The sequence below is a fragment of the Eleutherodactylus coqui genome, chromosome 8, assembly GCF_035609145.1.
Source record: "Eleutherodactylus coqui strain aEleCoq1 chromosome 8, aEleCoq1.hap1, whole genome shotgun sequence".
Taxonomy (NCBI): Eukaryota; Metazoa; Chordata; class Amphibia; order Anura; family Eleutherodactylidae; genus Eleutherodactylus; species Eleutherodactylus coqui.
In genome coordinates, this window is record NC_089844.1 from 42,921,835 (window position 1) to 42,929,498 (window position 7,664).

A 7,664-nucleotide genomic window follows, 5' to 3' on the forward strand; every position below is an offset into this window, starting at 1 on the left:
TATCGCCGCAAGAAAATGCTGCAATATCGCGTAGACCACCAATGCAATATTGCAGCGATTTTTTTTTTTCGCTTCGCAATCATGTCGCCCATGTGGATGCAGCCTAAGTCTGGCTCTGTCTTAGCGGCAGAACCCAAAAAAAATAACGGAAGTGTTTGATCTGGATTTGTGTTGGATTTGTGATCTGATCTGTGTTGGACATGAACAGCGCCTGATAGACCCCAATGACTATAATCCTGTCGGTTGGGTTGCTGTAATTCGGCCGGGCACTTCAACGGATAAATGAACGTAGCATGATACGTTATTTGGTCTATTGTCTACGGCAGAGACTGTGACGCACATAAGAACAGAGCCTTATAAGACGTAAAATATTGGTTGACGTGTTGTTGTCCTTGTTGTTTTTAATCTTTTTACCAAAAACGAAGATGCAGAACTGTCAATGTTTTATGTAACAAACCAACTCAGAAAGTGTCACACAGAATTGGTCTTATAGAATATGTAAATGCGGCGCTATTGTGCATTATCTCCGCTTCTTGCCTAACGTCCCCTCGAGCCGCGGCAGAAATATTTGTCTTTTGTTTTTTTTCGGTTATAATTTAGGAAAACAGAAATAAAAAAGAGACAAAAAACAAAAACACAGAAACCCAATAATTATTAATGGAACTGCCTAGCTGGAGCGGATTGAAGGCGAGGACCTTGCGACATTTCGGGAGCAGTGATTTATAAAGTACAACTTTGAAGCCTCTGTGCCCAAATGTTCCACATCTCTTATTGATTCCGACCGCTGAATGTTTTATGACAAGCAGCTGCCTCGCATGAATTTTGAGCAGGAGATCAATAAGCAGCTTAAGATGTCATGTGGTGTCTCTGTGATTGACAGCGCTTTTTTACTACAGCCGAGGACGTTGGATTTCAGGTGAATCTACAGAATAGCTCCTGGCTAAAAATACTCCCCCTCCCATCATTTAAGGCATGGTAATTCCAAAAGTCCCACCACGGCGGCCGCGGCGGCTTCCACCACTTTAAAAGGTTTAAAGCATAAATAAATCATAATAAAAAAAAAATAGCGATCCCAGAAGCTCAAGTATAAAACGAGTAAAACTTATTCAATGCTTCCTCTGGAGAACCAGCAGCAAAACTGAGACATCTTCAAGGAATTGTAGCGGGACTGTTCATGCTTTGTCGCTTTCTGCTGCATTTTAGAAACATTATTGGAAACCTGAACCTAGAATAGGATAAGATAAAAAAGGAAATATTAATCCTGAAGTCATCCAATTGTCAAAAAATATACCGTATATGTGTTACTGGTCCTGGGGAGTCCTGGGTCTTATTGAAGGGATCCAAATGGGTTATGTAGACGTACAGGCATCAGAAAAAATGTATGCAAATTAGCTTTCCTACAGAAATAAGAGTTGGAAATAAAATATGAAATTAGTATTTTCCTTCTTGGGAAAGCTGGGTGACAACCAATATGGCCGCCGTTATCTCTTTCATAACGGTTGTCACCCAGCTTTCCTACAGGGCTGAATGATCTAAAATGAAAACACATGCAGATATAGGAAAGGGCAATGTTCAGAGGCCTGGTAAACATACGGGAATTGTAATGGGCTTTCTATGGGTGGTCTCCAGTTTTCTTCAAAAGAGTAGACAAATGTGAAGTTTAACCAATATGATGGCTATAATAGTTACCCTGCTGGTTGACACCAAAGATTACCAGTGATACATTGTATGATGTGTGTTCCTTAGTGGTGTGTTTAAATGGGGCATAAGACTCACACATGGGTAGGCTGAGAGTAGGTGGTATAAGAAAAGGAGTGTGGTAGTCTAGAACAGTCTAAGAGAAGAGTCTACAGCAGAGAGAGAAACAGCAAGAGAGACACTGCAGTGAGAAGGAGGAAAGTGTGAGTACAAACAAAGTATTGGATTATAGAAAAGAATTAGTTTAAGCAAACACAGAAACAAGAAGGAACAGCTTGAGCAAATAGTAACTAAGAGAAGAAAAGAGAATATTCATATTTAAAAAGGAATAGAAGAGAAAAAGAGAGAGAAGCAGGATGGCAAAGCAGCAAAGCATAAGGGATAGAAAGGAATCCTATGCTTCTCACTTGATAAAGTGCCCTAGTCTACAGATGAGTTTTCTGTACCTAATGCCTGCATATTGAATGAAAATGTATATCTACCTCAAGTAACAAAGTAATGTGAAATGTATGAAGTATGTTGAAGCTGCCCATATGTGAATAAATTGTCCTACTGATTCAAAGTTTAATCTTTCCTCCTGGAGTTCCTTCTCACCACTGCAACATCTGCACTAAGGTACCACACTACATTCAAGGTGAAAGGACGAATTCCTTTTATTTAATTTTTCCCATTTTTATTATTATTATTATTATTTTATCTGGTCTCAGTATACGGACTGGTGTCACGAACTTGACATAAATTACCATCTTAGGGCTCAGTCACACGGGTGCATCGGCGCTCGTGTTACTGCAGCCAGCAGACGGCCATACCTGAAGACGGACATCTCTCTGCAGCGCCGGGAGGAAGAACATGTGACCGGCTCCATTACCGCCTCTTGCTAGTGACAGAAAGCAGCAGAGCCACTGTAACTACCATTAATGCTGCCCACCCGTGGCCTGGTGTGTTGCATTGCTGCTTTCTTAACAAGCAGAATACAGGCAGACTGACTATTAGTACAATTGTATAGTGTTTTTTTCCTCTTATTGGGGGGTGCCATAAAATTCCACACAGGGTACCGCACAATCCAAGCCTGACACTGACCAGATAATTATGATGTATCCCATGGGATTACCCATTTAAAGGCATTGGACTGGGCTGCTTGATAATATGATGGTCATAGTGTCCGCTACTGGAAATCCCAGTGATCAGCTGTAATCTGTAGAGAAACCTAGTAGTAAATATTCATTTTCCTGCAGCACCCCCATAGGAAAAAGGAAGAATTGCACAGTGTCCATTCACATCACCGAGTTGTTTCTATAATTAAAGAGTTTAGATCAGAGGGATAGCCCCTGTAATTCAGTATTACTCAGTGTCCAGCTAGTCCCTCAGTTTTGTGCTGCTAGGGGGACCAAAAAGTTTATAAAGGTTAATGTTCATTTCCAGAAGCTTCAAAGAGAGTAGAGAGAATAGAAAGCATACTAGGTGTAGCAGCAAGTGCAGACAGCTGGATAAGGAAATCAACATCAATCCTCATACAGCCTTGTTATTGCGTCTGAGGAAGAGAAAGCTGTCAGGTACTACATTGCAGGATTTGTCCCAGGACCCCATATAAGCAGTATGGGATTTTGTTGTAGGCAGCGGTATCTCCAGTCACCATTTCTGGAATTGGGTGTTTGAAAACAGACTATATTGAATGTCATCCTGTACTAGTCAGAATCAGGCATACATTTCAGTGAAGGCACAGTGAGCTACTGGGATGTGCTAAATGCATGACCAGATATACGCCTATTCATGTAGTAAGCACACCGCGCACCAGAGAAAATCGTACTGAGCCCAGCATTGGAAATGCCAGACTTTGTAAATTTTATGTTTGCGGAAAAAAAAAACTAAAACTGGCCCAGGTCTCTTTTTCTGGATCTCTTATTAAAAGGGACTGCACATGGATGACATCTGAGAGCTGTCCATTTTTTGGTATCTCCCAGTGACTTCAATAGGCGAGTGTCATTCGCAAATTGCATCGGAAGAGTGTAAAAAAGTGTTGTGCGTCTTGCAATAATGACTAATATGGGGTCATATGCTGCCTCAGTGCTATCCATTTTTTAATTGGACACCACAAGGATTCAATATACGTTAGCTTGCTGGAGCCCTATCGCTGTTTTCACACACGTCAAAAAACATGCCAAAATTCGCACCAAAAGGTTTGATTTTTTTAATGTGAATTTTGCACTGTGGATCTGCCATGAAATTTCCACTGCGAATATGTTTCGCCTTGGGCACAGTTTTAAGGCGGCCTCACATGGGTGCATTTGTGGCTGCAAAATCTGCACCTCTAAGTCACAGCAAATAGAACCCATCGATTGATTTAGGGAACTTCAATGGGTTCTTTCACATGTGGGGAAATGCGCGGGGAAAAGTATGGGACATGCTCCATTTTCAGGTGCAATAGCGCACCGGAGGCCTCCATCTGCACAAAATTCATGATTTCACGGGGTTGAATGCTGCCACCTGGGCCTACTAGGTCAGCTCACTGAGTCAGCTGACCCGAATACAAGTAAGTTGACCAGGTTACCGAGTCTGCTGACCCACCTACAAGTAAATTGACCTGCTTACTGAGGCAGCTGACCTGACTACAAGTAAGTTGACCCGCCTACAACTAAGGTGACCCGCTTACTGAGTCAACTGACTAATCAAATCAACTATGTAGGCTGTCCCACCTACTCAAAATGACACTATCTGGACCGCGCCAATGTAAACGGTTCTGGGAGACAATAGTACAGTAAAAATGTCAATCTAGGTGTAATAGCCCATGATCATGGGCCCTGCTTAGGAAATATTCGCCTCGCAATAGTGTATATTCGCTTATGTCCATGTGCAGCTGCCCTTATCAGAGGAACCCCCCCCCAAAAAAAGGAATTTAAAAATGATACAAAAGGGATAGTATTTTCTGTGTGGAACAAATCTGAAGGTTTGCAGCTTCCCCTTCAGTGACAGCAAGCAGAGATCTTGAAAATAGTGGGAAATTGAAACACGAAATAAACTTAAAAGCTGCTGATTTTTTTCTCCTCCAATGATTCAGCTGTATGAGTGGAAAATCCCTGTAAATGTATTAAAATGTAAATATTCAGGTCTTCCTGCATCCATATGTATTTATGTTCCTGAGAATATCGGCAATATTTCCAGCATTTATGAGCACAAGAAACAGCGAGGCAAAGAATGTGAAACCAAGAGATGAAAAGAAGTCGTTGCGAGATGGTTTCCCGTCTTCTAGTGATATCTCAGTGTGACGCTGCTTGTGTCGGCTCTCTGCTGGGTAATGACATTATATGCAGCAAGGTAATTGTCAGCGCTCCCCAGGTATTGAAAACATGGCTTATATGATTATTGCTCCTGCAGCAGCTGTAATGAGCAGGTCAGCGGGGGAAGGTCATCCTCCTCTGCTTCTATTAATCTGTTTGTGGGGAAAAAGCATAAAGCAAACGCAGCTTCACAGGCTGTGTACACTGAAAAAACACAAAAATACTAGTAATTATTGGCACAGAACAGGTAATTTAATTACTATAATACCACCCTCTATGCACAAGAATATAACTACCATAATACTGATCCTATATACAAGAATATAACTACTATAATACTGCCCCCTATGTACAAGAATATAACTACTATAATACTGCCTCCTATGTACAAGAATATAACTACTATAATACTGCTCCTATGTACAAGAATATAACTACTATTATACTGTCTCCTATATATAAGAATATAACTACTATAATACTGCCCCCTATGTACAAGAATATAACTACTATAATACTGCCCCCTATGTACAAGAATATAACTGCTATAATACTACCTCCTATGTACAAGAATATAACTACTATAATACTGCATCCTATGTACAAGAATATAACTACTTTAATACTGCCTCCTATGTACAAGAATATAACTACTATAATACTGCTCCTATATACAAGAATATACCTACTATAATACTGCTCCCTATGTACAAGAACATAACTACTATAATACTGCCTCCTATGTACAAGAATATACCTACTATAATACTGCCCCCCCCTAAGTACAAGAATATAACTACTATAATACTGCCCCCTATGTACAAGAATATAACTGCTATAATTCTGCCCCCTATATTCAAGAATATAACTACTATAATACTGCCTTCCTATGTACAAGAATATAACTACTGTAATGCTCCTATATATAATAATATAGCTACTATAATACTGCTCCCTATGTACAATAATATAACTACTATAATACTGCCTCCTATGTACAAGAATATAACTACTATAATACTGCCTCCTATGTACAAGAATATAACTACTATAATACTGCCTCCTATGTACAAGAATATAACTACTATAATACTGCCCCTATGTACAAGAATATAACAACTATAATGCTGCCGCCTATGTACAAGAATATAACAACTATGCTGCCCCTTATATACAAGAATATAACTATTATAATACCACCCTCTATGTTCAAGAATATATCTACTGTATTACTGCTTCCTATATACAAGAATATTACTACTATAATACCACCCTCTATGTTCAAGAATATAACTACTATAATACTGCTTCCTATGTAGAAGAATATAACTACTATAATACTGCCCATATGTACATGATTATAACTACTATAATACTCCCCTATGTACAAGACTATAACTACTATAATACCGCCCCCTATGTACAAGACTATAACTACTATAATACCGCCCCCTATGTACAAGAATATTACTGCTATAATACCACACTTTATGGACAAAAATATAACTACTATAATACTGCTCCTATATACAAGAATAAAACTGCTTTAATACTGCCCCCTATGCACAAGAATTTAACTACTATAATACAACCTCCTACGTACAAAAATATTACTACTATAATACTGTATCCCTATGTATAAGAATATAACTACTACAATACTGCCCCCTATGTTCAAGAATATTACTGCTATAATACCACTCTTTATGTACAAAAATATAACTACTATAATACTGCTCCAATATACAAGAATATTACTACCATAATACTGCTCCCTACATACAAGAATATAACTTCTATAATACTGTCCCCTATGTACAAGAATATAACTGCTATAATACTGCCCCGTATGTACAAGAATATAACTACTATAATACTGCTCCCTATGTACAAGAATATAACTACTATAATACTTTCTCCTATGTACAAGAATATAACTACTATAATACTGCCCCCTTTGTACAAGAATATAACTACTATAATAAAGCCTCCTATGTACAAGAATATAACTACTATAATACTGCTCCTATATACAAGAATATAACTACTATAATACTGCTCCCTATGTACAAGAATATAACTACTATAATACTGCCCCCTATGTACAAGAATATAACTACTATAATACTGCTCCTATATACAAGAATATAACTACTATAATATTGCTCTCTGTACAAGAATATAACTACTATAATACTGCTTCCTATGTACAAGACTATAACTACTATAATACTGCTCCTATATACAAGAATATAACTACTATAATATTGCTCTCTGTACAAGAATATAACTAATATAACACTGATCCTATGTACAAAAATACAATTACTATAATATTGTCCCCTATGTACAAGCACAAAACTACTAGAATACTGCCTCTTATGTACAAGAAAACAACTACTATAATAATGTCCCCTATGTACAACTACTATAAGGCCGGCTTCACACGAGCGTGACGGGCTCCGCTGCAGAATATTCCGCAGTGAAGCCTGTCACGGCGCCCCCCAGAGACCCCATACTTACCAGCGGAAGATAGCGTGAAGACGCTTCCCCGCCCACCGCCGTCGCGTCATGTGACACGCCCACCGCGTCATATGACGCGGCGGCGGTAGGCGGGGAAGCGTTTTCACGCTATCTTCCGCTCGTTACAGCGCGAGATAGCGTGAACGGACGGCTTCCATTGACTGCAAT